The sequence below is a fragment of the Diadema antillarum genome, unplaced genomic scaffold (genome assembly GCF_040938485.1).
Source record: "Diadema antillarum isolate AM-2024a unplaced genomic scaffold, OU_Dant_1.0 scf00000117, whole genome shotgun sequence".
Classification (NCBI taxonomy): domain Eukaryota; kingdom Metazoa; phylum Echinodermata; class Echinoidea; order Diadematoida; family Diadematidae; genus Diadema; species Diadema antillarum.
The window spans coordinates 959991-981120 of record NW_027271006.1 but is presented as its reverse complement, the minus strand read 5'-3'; the positions used below and the strand labels follow the sequence as shown (position 1 = coordinate 981120).

General features: G+C 37.1%; 1 pseudogene; it reads right to left on the bottom strand.

Moving 5' to 3' along the window:
* LOC139719937 (cyclic nucleotide-gated channel alpha-3-like) overlaps window positions 1-21130 on the bottom strand; it is a 59168-nt pseudogene that overhangs the window by 30949 nt on the left and 7089 nt on the right.

Sequence of the window (21130 nt, the reverse complement as noted above, 5' to 3'; positions counted from 1 at the left end):
CTCATAAGATCTGGATATCTTCACTCTTCTTGATCTGGTCTGAAGACTTTTGGGCTTGTGCATTCCAGTTTTGTTCTCCCCAGTTTTGATTCTTGAATAAACTTGCCTATATGATTACACTTTAAATTATTTTACAAAATCATAAACATAGTGGGGCAGGCAAACTGTACACCCAACACTATTGGTCTTAATGGATACACCCCTTTGTTTTGGAGGACTGATTTTGAGGAGTGAGAAAATGTCTTTAGGAGAAACACGTTGCTTTATGTGACCACCAGCCGACACCAGTGGTGGACATTAAATTGGCAAGTTTACGACTCCCTCTCGCACCCCGCATGACTCACAGTCTCTCTCTCTATATTCTCCGCTGCTGACATACACAGACCAGATTGTTGATTGCCCTCGGTCGGTCCTCCGCAATACAAACACATGGTATATGCTTTTATAACACACATACACATACAACCGCACATAGTTATCATCGATTTGGTGGAAGAGTCTTACTGTAAAGGGGATTACCACATGAAAAATGTATCATAATCCACAATAATGTGGTAATAGATGACAATTTGAGGACCAAAACGATGAATTAAATGTAGGCCTTAAGTGAACATAGTATCATTGAATTCATGATAACATGTTGCAAAACAATTGATTTGTATCAATAATTCATCGAATATACCTTGACGATTATTTAGGGAATGATGGATGTGTAAATCTCTCATATATAGTTATTGGTATTTTGAACATTGTTCTAAAAAAAGTTAGCAGTAGTATACCTTCCATCTGAATATCAGCTCAAAAGTAATGTTCCAATTCCCTGTGTATTTCTGCGCTAAAAGAACACACAACAAAACAAAACCGCTCGAATTCACAGTTGAATTCCAGGGCAAAACTAACCCTCGAATTCCCTTTGTATTTCTGCGCTAAACTAATGCTCGAATTCACAGCGAGTTTCTGCACTAAACTGACGCTCGAACTCCCTGTGTATTTCAGCGCTCAACTAACGCTCGAATTCACTTTGTATTTCTGCGCTAAACTAATGCTCGAATTCACAGCGATTTTCTGCACTGAACTAACGCTCGAAATCCCTGTGTGTTCCTGCCCTCAACTAACGCTCGAATTCACAGTTGAATTTCAGCGCAAAACTAACGCTCGAATTCACTTTGTATTTCTGCGCTCAACTAACGCTCGAATTCACAGGGATTTAGTGCACTGAACTAACGCTCGAAATCCCTGTGTATTTCTGCGCTCAACTAACGCTCGAATTTACAGTTGAATTTCAGCGCAAAACTAACGCTCGAATTCACTTTGTATTTCTGCGCTCAACTAACGCTCGAATTCACAGGGATTTACTGCACTGAACTAACGCTCGAATTCCCTGTGTATTTCTGCGCTCAACTAACGCTCGAATTCACAGTTGAATTTCAGCGCAAAACTAACGCTCGAATTCACTTTGTATTTCTGCGCTCAACTAACGCTCGAATTCACAAGGATTTACTGCACTGAACTAACGCTCGAATTCCCCGTGTATTTCTGCGCTCAACTAACGCTCAAATTCACAGTTGAATTTCAGCGCAAAACTAACGTTCGAATTCCCTGTGAATTACTGATATCACAAATTCGAATTTGTGATATCAATAACTCAATTCGTGATATCACAAAATGGAATTTGTGATATCAGAAATTCGCATTTGTGATATCACAAATAAGAATTCTTGATATCACAAATTCAAATTAGTGATATCACAAATTTATTTCGTGATATCACAAATTCGAATTTGTGATATCAAAAAATCATTTTGTGATATCACGAATTACCATTGGTTTTCACGTGAAACCTATTTTTGATATCAAGAATTCGAATTTCTGATATCACAAATTCATTTAGTGATATCTCAAATTGAATTTTAGATATCACAAATTCGAATTTCTGATATCACAAATTGAATTTGTGATATCAAGAATGGATTTTGTGATATCACAAATTCGATTTCTTGATATCACAAATTAAGTTCATGTGCTACACTTACGGGAATTTGTGATATCACAAATTTAATTCTTGATATCACAAATTGAATTCTTGATATCAAAAATTTTATTTTTTGATATCACAAAATGGAATTTGTGATATCAGAAATTAACTTTAAATGTAAAAAAGGCTTGCCATACTCCCGCTCCGTCAACTCGGCAAAAGTTCGAGAAAAATACTAAAGGTCAAGTGTACACATGCATGCACGTCCGATGGCGCAGCGCCAATTCTCGCACGATGATGCACCAGCGGAGGACCATCGTAGGATGTGAGTCGTTTCCATGACAACTGAATGGCTGTCAAGGACCAGCGCGCGTGTCGGAAGTGAACAATGTTATAATTCTCGGTCCTCTTGCATCGTATTCGCGTAAGTATCTGTATGTGTCAACAACTAACTTTATGTAGAAATCACACGAGCTCTTCGCAATCTAGATGCGTCTCCAACTCACAGCAATAGTTTACTCAGTTAAAGTTGAGAAAACTACAAAATAAGACAGTTAGACAAATTATATACCATCAGTAGTCTTTGTTTTGGGGGATCAGAAGCCAGATATCCAGGAAGTCAAAGGCTAAGACTGTTTTTGAAATTGAAAACATGTAATGATCATAGCATTGATCTGTTTTTGTGACTGAATACCTGGTCTCTTGCACACCTGGAAGCCGCTCCAAATCAAAACCGATTAAAAAACAAACAAACGAACAAATAGAAACAAACAAATTAGCAAAAAATTTTGTCTGGTTTCAGGCTTTCTTGCAATATCTGAGATATTTCTTATTTTCTCTGTTTATTTATTCGTTTTTATGACAAAGTGGAAGAACTTATGCATCACGAAGAAGCTACGATATAAGAAACACAGCAACCATGCAGGAAATCCCTATTCTGTGACTTATCATCACCTGGCCTATTCCGCAATGGGAAGTTAGACGTCTGCATGTGGGCTTACTGAGTATGATACTGTTGTTTGTTTGGTTTTCTTTTCTTTTCTTTTTTCATTTTTTAGTAGTTTTATTTTCACCAGATAGCGATGAGCTGATGTAAATTGTTGAGTAGGTGTAAAGTTCCATTCTTATTTCTGTGAACCTACTTGACCGATATAAATCTGAAAATGAAGATATCTTTTTATTAATATTCTACTTTCTTTTTATTAGCTTTATTCCGGCCGAATGTCGATGAGCTGATGTAAAGTGTTGAGTAGGTGTAAAGTTACATTCTTATTTCTGTGAACCTATTTAACCGACATAAATGAGAAAGCAAGGATATCTTTTTATTAATTTTCTATACTTTCGTTTTAGTAGTTTTATTCCTGCCGAATGTCAATGAGCTGCTGTAAATTATTGAGTTGGTGTAAAGTTTCATTCTCATTTCTGTGAACCTATTCGACTGATATAAATCAGAAAATTAGAACTTTTTCTAGTTTAGTCAGGTGTTTGCTTTCTCGGGCAAACGTTTGTTACCATCATGATCATTACTTTGTCTACTTTGTCATATGGATGTTGAAACGTTAGGATCTGGTTAAGGTTTTTTTACTGACATAAATTACTTTTTATGACAGCCTCATTGGGTCATCATGACATGATTATTTACTGTTTTTAGTGTTCAGAACGAATAAAACATAAATTTGTAACCTAGAGTGCACAAGAAAGCGGTCCTTATTAGAAGATGCTTAAGATAACTCTGATATCTAGCTAGCACCAGTATTAGCTTGTTTATTACAGCATTAAGCTTTGAAAGTGACAATTTTTCAAAATAGCCTTGGTCACCTGGAAATGAGCACTGCTACGTTATTCTCACAATATAGATGAGGGAGTATGCAGTAACTCATCGACTTATACCATTGATTTTTTTATGTATACTTTAAGATCGCATCATTCTGGCACCTATACCACTGATGTCGCTAGAGGCAGAAGCGGAAGTGAAGTAAATTTAAGATAGAATTTGAAATTGAATATTTTACAAATGTGAGAGTTACAAAATAAAGATGTGATTAAGATTTGCATATTGTAAATATGCCTAACATATTTCTACACGGTTCACCTATACAAATTGTACATGAACGTGGACGCATGCTCGCTCACGCGCGTGCACACACAGACACACACACAAATATAATATGTACACATACATATAATTCTACATTATACAACACGTAAAATGAGTCAATTTCTTGATGTATAGATACACGATATACATTAGAACTAAACCGTAGAATTATGACAAATGAAATTAAGATGAAAGAGACCCCCCCCCCCCAAAAAAAAAAAAAAAAAATTACCCTGGCAGACAAAACAGAAAAAGAAAAAGAGAAACTTTGCGGAGACAAAGACATACAGTATACCAGACATAAAGGATAGAATGCTCGACTCATCATAGACGAAAATGCTGAAGTCGATATGACTGTGCGTCACGTGCAGAATGAGGTACATGACTGACATAAAGTTATGCTTTTGGCAAGGAATAACAATGAGTGCTAGCAAGGTTTTCAACAGGGGATGTGGTTATTTTCCAAAGGTCATTGTACTGCACCTTCTCTCTATACGGCTGTGAGAATTAAGTTCCACTTTAATGCTTACCATTACAGGTGACTACAATAGACTTACTCCCCAGCAGTGAGGTAGCTCTGGAAAGACTGTAGAACTTGGTTTTTATTTCATCTATCGAATACCCTCATAAAAATACGATGTACAGTGTTCAGTCCTGTCCTCTACACTTTTCTTTTATAGCTGTATGAAGAAAAAGTGTAAACAGTCTCTCAGTCTAATCCTTCCACCATTATCGTAATCCACCTACCTCGCGGCTTTGCCTGTAAGAGACAATGATAATCATACCTTGTAGACGTTCCCTTTAGTCAATGTTCCACTTCCCCGAAGTTATATATCCCCGACTTCTTTGGTGAACTTAATATTTTTAATCAAAAAAGCATATTATAGGAAAGAAGAAATGAATGATACGCCAATTAGGTGTTTACAGTCAGCATCGAGCCCTGCGCGTTGCTTGATATTGACCGAAGTTAGAATATAATTGTTAATTCTTTTATTTCGATGATGTAAGTGAAGGCAAGGTATTATATGCAATTGTGCTCTCTCTTTCTAACTCCTTTTTTTTTCTCATACGGCAATATCAGTGAATATCAATATCCCTAGGGTGATGCCAAAGTAACATTTGTTGTTTCATTTCTTTTTTGCTTTGCTTGCTTTCCTTTAAAAGTGAGATTCATTTCTTGATATAAGTCATGTTTACCAAAGTGAATACGAAACTACCTTTAAAGCTAAAGTTAAAACCTATATAACTAAAAACCAGTATAAAAATATCTTCTCAGCCAGACAAGGATCACTTCGACTCTATATAAAGTTGTTTTTTTTTCATTCATAAGGATACTAAATAGTCTGAAATTACTATAGGTTTTGCCATTCATTTACAAACTTTTTTTATTAAATTTCACAAATTTCTACTTCAATTTCGTCGCGGGATGTCGGGAATAGGCCAATCTTACTTTCAAATTAGTTTTTCGTCGTTTATTTTCTAATAAAGTCCATTCAATTTAGTCATTTGGCATACATTTTCGTCATTTACAGTTCAAATTCGTCAGTCTCACTCGCAGCACTCAAAACAGCAGGATTTTGTCAATCATTTTCGTTAAATTTTCATTCATATTCGTCTCATTATCTCTATATCCGGTGTGATTTCCCAGTCATTCATGTATTTTTTTTTTTTGCTGTAACCGTTCACATTTTACATTCAGGAGTTAACATACACACAAGTGTCCCCCCCCCCCCCCCACACACATACAGACACAGACACACACACAAGCAATCCGAGTACACACTGATACAAACAGACGTACCGTCTCGCATACGACAACATCTGGCTAATTTGAATGAAAAATTCATGAAATTGTGTGAACAAAAACTAATTTGATCTTAACATTCTGCGATCCGTCAGAGGGAGGAATGAATTTGAATGACAATTGACAATTTTGAATGCTATGTTTTCGAAAATGTTTGACGAAAAACGAATTACAATGACAATTGACGAAATTGAAGTTAGGATTTGCGTTCCACGTGCTTCTCGGGACGAAATTGAATAATAAATCTTTGAAATTGAATGACAAAAGTGCGAAAATGGATGGGAAAACCTATACAATAGTTGCATAAGCAAGTTCGCAGTTCCACTTTGCGCATGAGCAAGAAAGGGTCAATCGTGCAAACAGGCATGCTGGTTTTTAAATTCACTGGGATAAGCGTAATGATCATTCATGTAACCCTTATAAATGCTGTTTGCCAGTGCATACACCTGACAGCAAAAGTGGTATTTGGCAATATCAATGGAAAGAGATTGTTACAGCATACAATGCAAAACAGTGAAATGAATGATTTCCAAAGTGTTAATTAACAGATTATTCTGCTCATCTGGTCTTTTCATTCTTTGTTTGAACAGGATTGATTATTCCCATGCATGGATTGTTACGTAAAGCTTAAATGCGTTTTGTCGCTCTGAAAATGAGTGAAGTGCCCCTAACCGACTGAGAAAAAAGAAAGAAAGGTCATTCGTACCAGCCTCCCAATAAGCTAACTCCGAACTGGCTTATTGAAAATGATAATTTCATTTATAAGATAGAAATAGTGAAGAGTATACATGTCAATGATAATACAGTTGATGAAAATGTTGTTTTATTGTAACTGTCATTTGAGGATAATTTCGATTCTAATGAAATTCATGACAATATTATGTGAAATACTTGCCACAAATGGCAATCCAGTGCACACGATTGTGAATCAAAACCGCAGTCAACCACTGAATGGTACAGGCCATTTCGTGCGTGCGTTTCTCTTCCCCCAGTTCTGCACTCTCGAGGTCTTTCCTAATCATTAATATGCGGCAGACTTGCCTTGTCATCTCCTCGTGAAAGAGCAGTCCTCGAGGCTCTTCCAAAATCAATTCCAATCCCAGCGCAAAAAGATTGCCCTCGGCTATTCGAAGATCGAGTAAAATATCGCGATGATTATATATCACGTACGCATTCGTTGTCCAGTGAAGACACCGGCGCGTGTCTCACAGCACAGTGTCCGTTGCGAGATCGCGGATTTGTGGCAATTTACTGCATGGTGCACACTATTGGATGGTATCGTGCCGCAGGGGGTAACAAGAAAACGCTATCAAACGCTTATCCCTGTATTCTTACAGTTGTATGTATTTATTATGTTTTTTACGCGACTTTGTCTTTTATCGAGTATGTTTTAACATCGATTATTTGGGGATTCAAGCTGTGAAATACTTGTGAAACCATTCATGAGTTCATGTTAAGTTTTGATCGTAATGCTATTAAAAAAAAAAAAAATCCGAAGAATTCTGAGGTTTAGGAATCATGCAAAATGATACTTGCACCTGAAGTATTTTCACAACACAGTTCAAGGAAGAACAGTTAATGGAAATTGTTCAATGGCACATTCACCTTTATGGCAGGAAGAGAAACAATTATTATATCATCACGTTCTTAACGTATATATCCTGTCGGTTTCATGTCAACCTAGTTCTTTTTGTTCGTGTTTGTTTGTGTGTGTTGTGTGTGCATGCATGTGTGTTTATCAAAATGGTATTGTAAATCATTGAGACTGATGACCAAGTTTGTATCCGAAGACAAGGTTGAGATGATAACACATCTAAGAGTGTACTGTTCAGATTTGATCCCGAAGTTCCTTTTACATTCTACAGTGAATGTCACAATTTGAAATAATGAGTGCAGAGGAATTAGTTGATATAACTGGATAATTTTTAATAGTCAGCAACCCATGGCTTCAGCTTGTTATTAGAAAAACACATTTGCTCATAACATACAGAGAAATTCACTTAATGATACTGATGATTTTATGGATACACTACAACATAATTATTTTCATACACATATCCAAGGCTTTCATTTTGTATTTGCATTTTATACGGTGTATCGCTTTGTTCTCAAATTAAGATGAACGTTGTAGATTGATGTGGAAGACGCAAAGAAAAGATTTGTGTGTGAGCGTGTGATTTATGTGTGGAATATAGTCATTGTGTGTGGGGAGCAAAACGTCTTAACCACTTAACGACTTTTTGCGTCTTGTGTTCTTCGTTTAATTGTAATGTCCCTAGCATTTTTTTTCTTTTACATGTGACCTTTTTTTCAGTGATGTTGACTCAATTAAGTGTCTGTGCTTGCATACTGGATCATTCCATCTTCTCAATATCAAAATAAAACTTAGAATTCGGCAAGTAAGCATGGCAAGACACGGAATAAAAGCCTCCCTGCTGAGCTGGATGAGCCCAGTGTGACGTATAATAGACACTGCTGAAAGGAAGATGGCGACCAAAGATTTGAGCGCTGCCTATTAAAGGCGCGACCTTAGTGCCTTCAGCACAGGAAGACTGGCTCAACATTATGAAAATTAAACCAACCCAACCACAGACCAGGCCAATGACGTCATCGCATTGATCTTCGCGTAAGAACAGAAAGAATAAAAGCGCGGGTTACTCGGACGAAAATATATCTTCCCTGCCGTCCACTGTATGTATACAATCGCAGCACATCGACATAGATTAGTGTCAGCCGGTTGCATAGCAACTCTTTGCCATTGTGACACTAGATAATATTCCGTTGACGACCAGTGGAAAATCCAATATTTGTTTTGGTATTGATTTCTCCTATAATTTATGTGATTTACAACTCGAGGAGGGGAATAGTAGTAAATTTTCCCACGACTGGTAACTTGGATCAGTGAGTTCATGAAACACAATAAACAGAGCAGGAAATACCCTGTTCCCCCGCAATCACACACACACACCCACACACCCACACACACACACACACACACACACACACACACACACACACACACACACAAAATGACTAACTTAAACTTAACACACCACATATCCAGTTTTATTCATTTTGATAATTAATGCTTCTCCACCTACTTCAATGCATTTTGCATGTACAAAAATGACTTGTAACTCCAAGTTTTAACTTAGCTCGATCTCTTTAGGTTCAATAGAAGATGATTTTTTCATATTCTTCCACACATCTAACATCCAATTTTATTCATTTTGATAATGAATGCCTCGCAATCTTTTTCATAGAATACTACTTAAATAACAGGTATCTGTAAGATTTACTAGTGAGGTGTTTTAATGCCTGAAAAAATAAGACAGTTATAAAGATAAATCCCAACACGAGGTCTGTTCTGTTTGTCAAAAACTCCTAATGTTTGCATGGGTGTGTATATGTGTGTGTTAACGATGCAATGGAAATCCTGCTTTTTGCATTGTCATGATTTCCTGGAGCGTCCTGTGCATAGAGATACCCGTCCAACCATAAATCCTCCTCCACGCCTCACTCAGCATTCAATCATACCACATCAGCATAGATGGCTGTATAAAGCGTCGCTTGGCAACCGCATCCCGCGCGCGGGCGGTCTCCCCCGAGTCTTAGCTCTCTCGTCGAGAATTTCAACAAGCATAGGCAGGCAACACACAGAGCGAGGCAACGATACACGTTGGAGGAGGAAAGGGAGAAGGCGAGTCCATGAGGAGAGACGTGATTTGCCTCCTGATCTGGTGATTAGTATTGCGACGCTTCGATTCTCATGATCTAACAGTAATATTGAGGGGGACTATACAAGAAAGAGCATTTGCTCGCAATGTTGTTTAATCTCCCAATCAAACATGTCGTGCAACTGCCGTATGGGGAAGTTTGCATGCGCGATATTGTTAAACGTCAGAGAAATCGGAACATGTCTGACTCCCCATACTGACTTACACGCAGTACTGTTACTAGGAATGTTAACTCAGCAGGTTTTTTCTTTTTTATTTGTGTTGTCTGCTCTTGTCTTTGTTTTTCGGCGATGAACCTTTCATTCTAATCCTCTGAAGGAGTGAAGACCATTTTCATGATTTTTTTCCCTATTTTGACCTGAGTTTTCAGTGGGTTTTGTTTTGAGAAGAAAGAGTAGATCCCCCTCATACGACTGAACCACAAGCTGGTCAAATCTCAATAAATTTACTGCATCAGTCTGGCAAACACTGTAGTTCTTTCGACTTGTAACTCATAGTATTAACTTAGCTCGATCACTTCAGGTTCCACAGAAGATAATTTTTGCGTTATTATTCTCTAACACATCTAACATCCATTTTCATTCATTTTTATGATGAATGCTTCGCAACCTTTTTCATGGAATACTACTTAAGTATAACACTCTTTAGGATTTACTAGTGAGGTGTTGTAATGCCTGAAAAATAAGACGGTTATAAAGATAAATCCCAGCAGGTCAAACACCTAATGTTTGCACAGGTATCTCGATATTGTGTGTGTTAACGATGCAATGCATTATGAGTGTCCTATGTTGTCACAAATACTACAACTAACATCTTTTTTTTTAAAATTATAGGTTTTCCCATCTATTTTCGCACTTTTGTCATTTAATTTCAAAGATTTGTTATTCAATTTCGTCCCGAGAACACGTGGAACGCAAATCCTAACCTCAATTTTGGCAATTGTCATTGTAATACGTTTTTCGTCAAACATTTTCGAAGACATAGCATTCAAAATCGTCAATTTTATTCCAAATCATCCTTCCCGCTGACGGATCGCAGAATGTGATGATCAAATTCGTTTGTTCACACAATTTCATGAATTTTTCATTCAAATTAGCCAGATGTTGTCGATTCTTTATTTTGAGGATGAACCAACTTTAAGCCGACATATTTTTACTCTCTCTAGTAAATTGTATCCTTACACATTATGTTATCCATTCTTTGACATTAAACAGGATACAATTCTACACTTAAAATTTTGTCTTTCATCATGTTTGCCTAGAAATCGTTTGTCAGTGTTTTCGTATGCGAGACGGTACGTCTGTTTGTATCAGTGTGTACTCGGATTGCTTGTGTGTGTGTCTCTATCTGTGGTTCTCTGTGTGTGTGTGTGTGGGGGGGGGGGGACACTTGTGTGTATGTCAACTCCTGAATGTAAATGTGAACGGTTACAGAAAAAAGAATACATGAATGACTGGGAAATCACATCGGATAGAGATATGAGACGAATATGAATGAAAATTTAACGAAAATGATTGACAAAAGACGAAATCGATCCTGCTGTTTTGAGTGCTGCGAGTGAGACTGACGAATTTGAACTGTAAATGACGAAAATGTATGCCAAATGACTAAATTGAATGAACTCTATTTGAAAATGAAGGACGGAAGACGAATGTGAAATTAGATTGGCCTATTCCCGACATTCCGCGACGAAAATGAAGTAAAAATTTGCGAAATTAAATGAAAAAAGTTTGAAAATGAATGGGAAAACCTATGACAAAACAACCCCTCCTTTTTCATTCTTCTTCTTTCTCACTCGTTCCTTTTGTGTAGGATTTTCTGTATCTATGTTATACGAGTCTTATTAATTCGAAGAAACTACACTCCAATTAGGCATAATGCCAGGAAAAAAAAATCTCAGTGAACAGACACGCCATAATGCAGATACCACAGATAAATCCATTGATGAGATATAGAGATAAGGCGCTTTGCGAGTCTGCGCTTAAAGCTCTACCGACGAATACGTCCATTCAACATTTCTTTTTTTGAATTCATCGTGGCGGCTGCATATCTGAAAATCTTTAACCACTGCCTCCTATTTGACGTAGTGCATAGTCGACCAAATTACATCTAGACGCACAAATACGGCATGAATTAACGGAAAAACGTGCAGACACACCCATCGGACATGCAAACTCGGTCACTGCATGAATGACCAGCTTTGTGAATGATGTACCTTTTCATATAGACGTGTAGCTTAGATAAATTTCTTTCAATATCGAAAAGAATTCCTTCGGCACCCACCGCCAGTTTTCAGGCGTTCCAATATCTTTAATTTGTTGACATGGATATCCAGATATCTACACCGTCCTTCTATTCGTTTTCGTTCCTTTTCACAGCTTCTTTCCTGTTCTTTTTTTTTCTCCATCTTCATACTTATTTTCTGATTTTGAAAAAAAAAAGTTACACTTATACACAGAACTGTACAAATACACTCGCATACTCACATGAAATGAATGATTAAACATGTATTATCTCAAAAATATTACTGGAGTGATGGCACCAAATAAGCTCTCTTTTTCAGTGTGGTGGTGGTAATTCTAGTATATAGAGAAAAATAGGGGAAATTAGAAGTAGCAGTGGTAAATAAATTATCCAACATCACAGAGGCGGTGATGGGGGAGGAGGAGGAGGAGGGAGGGGGGGGGGGGGACGAGGACGAAGAGGAGGGGGATGAGGAGGAGGGGGGTGGGGACGAGGACGAAGAGGAGGGGGATGAAGAGGAGGAAGAAAAGGGGGATACAGTCGAGAAAGGCTTGTGCACTTATCCATGGTGAAAAACGAGGACACACACACGAACTTTACATTTAAACCTAGGACGCACAGAAAACCGAGGACGTCCTCGCTTTGCAGACCATTCCAAACGGTCTGCTTTTGCATGCAGGGGTACATGTTTGTAGGTCCTCAATTAGCATTATTGTAATAAGTCCTCGGTTGAATGGTAATATACGAATGAGTCCTCGGTTGACAGGAGTCGTACTTACACACAGGTCCTCGGTTATGTGGTAAAATTCTTGTGGGTAAAACAGGTCCTCGGTTTCCACCATAGACGCGTATGTGTGCACACGGCTTGTGTAAACGTACCCATTTCCGGTTGTGCCTCCACCGGACATGTTGTGTGTTCCTTCCATCTGCGGTCCTCCCAGGGCGAATCTCTCGAGGAAAGAGTCTGCTCTCCTCGTAGGCTCCTCCGTACCACCTCTGGTCATCCATCCTTTGATCACCTGGAAAGGTTAGACGGAGAAGAAAATACTGACAGTTAACTGCGCTTGAAGTACTAGGAATTAATGTAAACATAAATAGAGGGTGTGTCTGAGTATGTGTGTGAGAGACAGACAGACAGACATACAGAGGAAGAAATAGAAAGTTAGAGAGTAAAACCGATTTTTATATCAGAAAGTGATGCTTGGGAGATGGTGATGATTGATACTTATGATGGAGTGAAGAAATCGAATACATGCAGAGAAAGCTATTGATGTAGACGATGACGATGATTGTATAGATGTATTTATGAGATTTCAAACGTGTGTGGGCAAGTTCGTGTGTCTCGGTGATGTATGTCCTATGTGCGTTTACTTTCATCATAATTATGTATATACGTATACACGGTTTAATTAGTAGTGTCTGTACATTGTAACATTGTTAACTTAGTATCAGATACCGTGCACTTTGAAATAGTAACTGTTTGTTACAATAATATCCTTACTAGGTTTTTTTTTATACATTTGACAGCTATATTTTCGCTGCATGAATAGTTTCTGAATGATACGTATTTTATCTTACATATGAGTGATCCACGTTTTACACTTTTTTTTTCTGTCTTCCTTGCAAAGTATATACAGCTACATTGGTTATTCTACATAATATCACGTATATGTTTTATAATATACTTCATGACTCACGTGCCATGATGTACTTCTTACACGTCGATAAAGCAATATGATTCATGGAATGTATGCTTTGTATCTTGTTTCAACCTTTTGTTGGATGGAAATGAATGAAATTTAAATTTAATTGAAATTGAAATTGAAATTGAATTGATATTAGTGATGATGATTTTGGGTTAAAAACATCCAACTATTGTTCAAGGTAACGGTGACAAATTTCACTCTGATGATTGATGTAATCGTTTGGTTAATGAAGTGCTATCTACGCTGATCAGGGGAAACTCGTTACACGCATTCATGATTAATTGTAGCAAAGACGCTGATGAATTTTGCGATAGATAAGTAATGAATCAGTTGTAAGATGATGCTAGAGAATTGGAGACGCTGCATGTCCTGAGGAAACAAAAATGAATGAATGATAATAGTTGTTGACGAGTCAGAGATTTCCAGTTGATCGCTAATAGATACTAATCCTGTTTTATCATAGTCATTATCATTTTTGCTCGATGTATGAATATCTTCATTAAATCATAAAACGGAGATAACAACATTAACTGAATACCTGTATAGCATGCCTGTCCCTCACATGAGGTGTATGTTTCTACTACGCACCATTTCTCCTGAATGGTCTTGTTCTAAAAAAAAAAAAGAAAAAATGTAAACAACAGAATGCCATGTTCTTATTGAAATGTGATTGGATGCTCTCAACTACAGTGAAATTCCAATGCTAAAATGTATTGTGAGCAGTGATCTAGAAAATGTTCGAGTTGTCACATTTGATGCGTATGTGTAGACTAGTTGTATCACAAATCATCCTGTCATATCAAAATTTCGCGAAAAAAAAGCATGAAATATAAGGAGATATCACTATTTTCATCAATAAACCATAACTGTAGACGCTTTAGTCTAGAAACACTTTTTCTATTGCTCACATTTTATTTAAAAGGATGGTACAGTACTGGTGGAGATGAGAAGTGGGCTTTTAACTTTTTGCGAGATACCAAGAAAAAAACATGAAATAGTACGTAGCATTCCATTTTAAGATTAATTCAAAGTTTATTTGATGAAAATCGTGTTTGGAATTATTGAAACATCCAAAAACAAAGAAAAGCAAAGCGACCGTAATAAACACACTTTATTAGAATCGCTCTGTTTTGGATATCTCAGCCACTTCAAAACCAATTTTCATCAAATAAACGTTGAATTCCTCATGGAATTACATGTGCTGTCATATTTCATAAGAGGTTTCTCATTTCTCACCAAAAAAATGTTAGAAACCTGAAATTAGGTCTCAACCAAAACTATACGATCCCTTTAACAATATACTTTACATTGATTATAAGGACTACTTTTTTTCTTTACATTGGGTTGTTTCTATCCACAAGTCACATTTTTTAACTATCTTGATGCACTAAGGCTGGGTTTGTTTCATTTGCAAATGGTAAATGATGCCTTTAAAGGGACAATCCAGACGATTTTCATAATTTCACATCATGTAGTACATAAATTGACGACTCCATGTATAGAATTGTGGAATTTATTGTGGTTTTTGAGCAGAGAAACAATACTTTGAAAAACCTTAAACAAATTACACTGAACAAGGATGATGACATAGGAGGTTCACATATTTCAGAAATGTAGCAGAGTAATTCCATTACGATACCGCTTGCTTTCGAGTTCACCTGTGTATAATCTATGCATGCCTTCTTCTTTTGTTCTGCTTCCTTGTGCCCCAGCTCATGCATTCTTATGGTGACTCTGCCATGTCATCATCCTTGTTCATTGCGATTTGTTCTAAATTTTGAAAATATTCTTATTCTTCATCCCAATTATCACAAATTCTAAAACTCTGTCCTCAGCATAAGTAATTTATAGTTGTTCAAATGAAAAAAAAACCCTGAAAATCATCCGGAGGTCTCCTTTAAACCTTTCATTGTTACTTTGGCTTCATTGATATTGCTGTAGTTAGTATTATCACGATTACCGGTACCGTTCTGCAGTGTTTGGTTAATCATCATTAGTATTTTCATTATCTTATAGACTCTGTATCATACAATTAAAAGGCATTCGTTATTTACCAACGAAACCACTGGAGGCGGAGTCTCAGTTCCATTCGACTGCTTCTGTGTATGAAATAGGACTTTGGCCTGTTTCGAAATCAGGGCACATCGATGACCATTACATTTTTACGCAGCATTATTGCTACAATTACCATTTCACTCTCATCATCTGAAGAGTGAAGACTGATATTGTTTGAACAGAAATACCAAACAGTCAGCATCTATTCACCATGTTCACGTGTGAATGGATTCAAACATTACCGAAAAGCCAGTATTGTATGTGCGCTGCTTTTTCATCGCTATCAGCGTCATTTCCAGGAATGAACTAAATGTAAAATTAATGTATTTTTGAGGAAATTCTTTCATAGTGATATTTTACTGCTGATGTCATACGTACTTTTATGTACAATTTTGGGATGGAAAGTCACCATGATGATTTTAATCTCTCCTACTGCATTCGAGAGGTCAGTGCGATGAGTGTTCCGTTGAAAATCTTAATTAGTTTTCAAAAGGAGAGGGAAGCACTGGTGTTATTTCAAAACCTTTTCTCATTTATCTCGTACGTTAGGCAGTGTTTGTCTTTTCGATGGACATGCGTCTCTATTGCTTTTTTTCATGTTTTATTTTGATCTATTTTATCTTTTGCAAATCAAAGTGTTATATCTTGTTGATTTCGACTTCATTGTCAAGACCTTGCACTCTCTTCCTTCGGAGAGCTAGTTATGTATACTTATGGACTGAGTTTGACATACCCTGCTTGAAAGATACAGTGTCCACAGTGTGACACAATAATGTGAAACATTATGTGAAACATTATTTGAAACACAGTGTGAAATCGCTCCACACTGTTAAAATCTAAGCGTTTTAATATTACAAACACATTGTAAATCATCAATAAATTCACAGTGTGAAACAGAACATCATTATGTGAACACTGTGCGACAAACCACACCACAGTATGAAATTATCTTCACACTGTTAAATTCAAGCGTTTTAATGTAGTCGACTACGTGAACGTATTACGAACACACTGTGGCATACTGTGTTCTTTCCAGTAGGGCAATTTCAATGTTAAGTGATATATAGAAACATGTTTCAAACTTTAATGGTTTTACATGATTGTAACAATGCATTTGATGTGCGTGAAAGCTGCAATGATTTCGCTGCATGTTAGCAGTACAGTATGTTAAACATTGTCATGAACATTCAGTATTCTAATTGGAGTCATCATTAATATTGCAATAATTTACCATTATAGTTGGTACCCACTTCTTTTATTATTCTATCATCAATCATTTTTCTAAGTCATCAGCAAAATTTATCTTCATTCCAACTGTTAGCTATCTTGCGAGTTACTTGAAGCATTAATATCAGGCCCAAACATGCTTCATAAGGTTCCCTAGGCACACTGTGGGATGATAGTACTCAATTCATCCCGTCTGTTTGCTTTGGATGTTTGAGGCGTTTGTCTCGCCTGCTTGTAACTGCCTTTTAAAAGTGACATCGTATGAATCCGTGTCACGTCCCATCCATCAAAACGTACGCAATGGGAGCACCATTCACCATGTTTACACACGCCATTTATCCATCAAAACGCTCTCTCCCGGTCCCAGTACACCACGGGATGTCCGTCATGTCCTTCTGCCAGTGCGCATGCATGCACGTCAGTTGCTGTAAACTCGCATTAACTGTGTACTTCTTCTCGTTCTTTTTTTTTTTTGCAACAATGTTACGTCTCAGTCACAACTTAACACATGTAATTTATTATCATTTATATGATTTAAAAGAATGTAACACAAGGTGCACATTGGAAGACCATTCAAGCACTACACTTATTCATAACACCCGTGGTTTGCCTCCTTGTTTCTTAATCTGTTAGTGATGGAAAAATACAGGGAATGAGTAAATCAGATAAAAACGGGATTTGTGGCAATTGTTCCTGAGGCAATTTTGAATACGTAGAGATAATAACATTCTTTCTTTCAGGTAGACTCAGTCGGTAAGCCTAATGATGTACATCTCCCAAGGCAAATAGCCAGTGGAAGTGAACGTGTGCCAAGATTTTGCAATGGTTGTTACAACAGTGTATTGAAATTGCATCTTCTATGATATTTGAATGGAATAGGGTAGATAATTCGATCGGAACAGCTTCTTCTTCAATTCATTATTCAAGAATTGCTTTAACAAAGTTGTAATTTGTAAACAACACAGACAAACATAGACTAGTTCATATTCTGTGATATTGAAACGATTTGTGTACATAATATCCATTTGGTTAATGTTCATTTGAAATAAAGAAATTGTTGGAATTGATTTGATTTTTGTCATTTTTCTTTTCTACCGCCATTCTGTTGAACTCATGTCATGACATACTAATATTCATTTACTTTAGTTTGTAATATATCTTTGGTTTGACCGTGTCATTCTATTTGAATTTCTTCGGTATATACTTATATATCTTTACATTTTTTAGGGCCACATGAAAGGCCATATGCATTGCTTATTGGTGAATGGGTAATACTGACAAAAGACTTGAAATAGATGTTAAAGGTCCTGTTTAATACCTTTGGGAGCAGTGATTTAAAAAATGTTCAAGATATCACATCTGATCCATATGTTTACGTCTGTTGAATCACAAACATCCTTCCGTATAAAATTTTTTGCAATAAAGCCTAAAATACAAGGAGATATCAATATTTTTTCTCATTAAACCGTAACCGTAGACGGTTTAGTCTGGAAACATTTTTTATTATAACTATTGTTCACATTTTGTGTATTTAACAATACTTAACATCGATTATACGGAATCAATCTTTTACAGTGGTTGTTTCTATCCCTAACTTACATTTTAGAACTATTTCAAAGCACTTATGCTGGGCTTTTGTTTCTTCAGTAAATGGTGAATTATGCTTTTAATAAAGTATTGATTTTAAACTACTGTAAACCATCAAGTTTGCAAATACTAGTACATAATTCAGGCTTTTTCAATTGTCACATACGTAATCGGATGAATAGTAGGCTGAAGAGATAGAGAGCTGCTAAAGCTACAACAATCTTTGCCAATTAGTTTATCAGATTTGACTCCACATCCAATTCTGAGTGATTTAGACAGAACACAGACCGGTGTTTCCCCGACTGTAAACCTAGCGAGTCAACCGAACAAGCTGCATTGGCATCGTGCGCTGCATTCACTCAAGCATGGTCTACTATGTTTGTGACTTTCTATTCCAGTGCATTGTCTGTTTAACGCAGAGAAACGATATTTCATCTCCATTTCCTTACGAGGAAACTAGATGCAGGGTTGTTCGCACACATATCGAATTCACCCGTGGTACCACTGCCGCGAATAAATGCAAAGATGTGGCAAATTATCATAAAAATGATCTTAGAAGAGGCAGTCGACAACCAGTCAATCGGTAACACAATACATGTTTTTTGTGGACTGCGCGTTCGATGTACGACGGACCCTGCTTCCAGGTATACTGTTTCTTGCGTCATGGTAACGCGCATCACGGATGCAGACGTTTTTGATTGCTCGTTTTCTCGCCTGTGCGGTTGGCAGCGTTCTTACGAGTGAGAGGAGAATTGACAGTGGTATGATCACATTGATCGGAATGTAACTCAACAACAACAACAACAACAATACTACTACTACTAATAATAATAAAAACAACAACAACAACATCGTCATCATCAACATCAACAACAAACATGGTTGTAAGTTTTCTTTAATTTGTCTCGCTCTGTACAAATGAAACTTGTAAAGAACGCAACTGCTGATCTACATTTTTAATAAACATGCTGGAGACAAACTAAAGAAAACTTATAGCCCATATCGTCACCCCTCTGCTTAATATTCCCTTGCTTTCATTTAATCAACAAACATGTTTAACAATTAGGAACAATCCTCTTCGAACCTTCGTGTACCTCTCAACTAAGTTTGCTGAATCTCTAAGTCCTTTTGGTGAGGAAGGGATTTCAAAGTTCTGACGAACTAGGATCTAAGAACTATCATTGATTAGGAGTAATCAATTCATTAGCATTAAAGGGATCATTTTCTATTCGATAATTTTGAGAGCGATCAACTCCATTCTAATCATACTGTTATTACCAAGGGAAAAAAATTGCAATGGTCTCGCGATGTTTCAGAAATAATCATGTAAACAGGTTAATCAGATTTCCTGAAGTCATCTTGTGTTTATCAAAGATCGTTTCATGATAAGAGGATCTCGTATTATCCGTGCTCAAGCCCATTTGCCTCTTACACTGCGAATGTGTTCAGAACACACTGGAAGATATACATCAAACTTGATTCACCCTACCCCCCCCCCCCATTCCACCTTGATATGAAACATACCTCGAGGAAACGCATTACAATTCATGACCGTTGTAACAGCGAGGATAAATCATCCAATCATCGATTACGCTATCAAATCCTGACAACACTGCTTGCTGGATGATAAATGGCATCATATGTGACATTATATTTGTGTAGAGGTCCTCGAGGATCAACGACGTTCAAGCATTGCTGCCAAATCTACGTCGAGTCATTTTCTCACATGATTTAAGATATATTCTAGAGTGGAAATGTGCTGTCAGAGAGAAGAAAAGAGAGAATAACAAAACAAAAACAAAACCCGAAATATAATGGGAAAGGAAAGGATGAGCAAAAAAAGAAAAGAAAAAGAAAAACATTGTCAACAATGCAATAATGGAATTGCTTACTGCACAACATACCTAACCACCAGGTTACGCGCGCACACACACACACACACACACACACACACACACATGGGCATGCACATAATTTGCATAATGTGCATGCGTGCATGATCGTATCACTACAGGTTCACCTCCCTCACATTATGTTTGGTTATACCGGTTATCCTTGAAAGGGAATTTCCCCGTCAACATAGCTGAGTGAAAACAAAACTGTTGAAAACGCACTAAGTGACACTCCATCTTAAGACATAAATGGTGATAATATAGTAACAAAACATAATGTCAGTCTGGCAATACACAATTCCAACAAGCAGCCAAACTCATTTTCATAAAGGATATACGTAGGCCTAAATATCAAAACTTCGTTCCCGTGGCTAAGTTGGACCAACGTCTGTTTACCAGCGTTTACTGAGAAGCACTTGTGTCGTAATCATTCATCAGGACACCAGTAATTTAATTGTTTTTGCCCTCCATTGAGGTGGCCTCAGAATGAAAGTGAAGTCTTGACGTTCAGTGAATGAGAAATGATTTATTTCATGGACGTCACAAGTGCAGAACTATATCACCTTTAACCCATCGAATCCCAATAACCACATTTCTTTGCTTTGGGGCTGTTATGAGTTCTAGTATTTTCCATACACGTACGACCCTACTATTCACAGCCAGTTTTTCGTAAGATAAAATACAATCTCATGAGCCCTTTTGCTGTTCACATGTATTTTCGTTTGTGTCGGCTGCAATATTTTCAAAATCTTCTTCATTCCTAAATCTATACCAGATTCTACAGATATGTATACAAACGAAAATC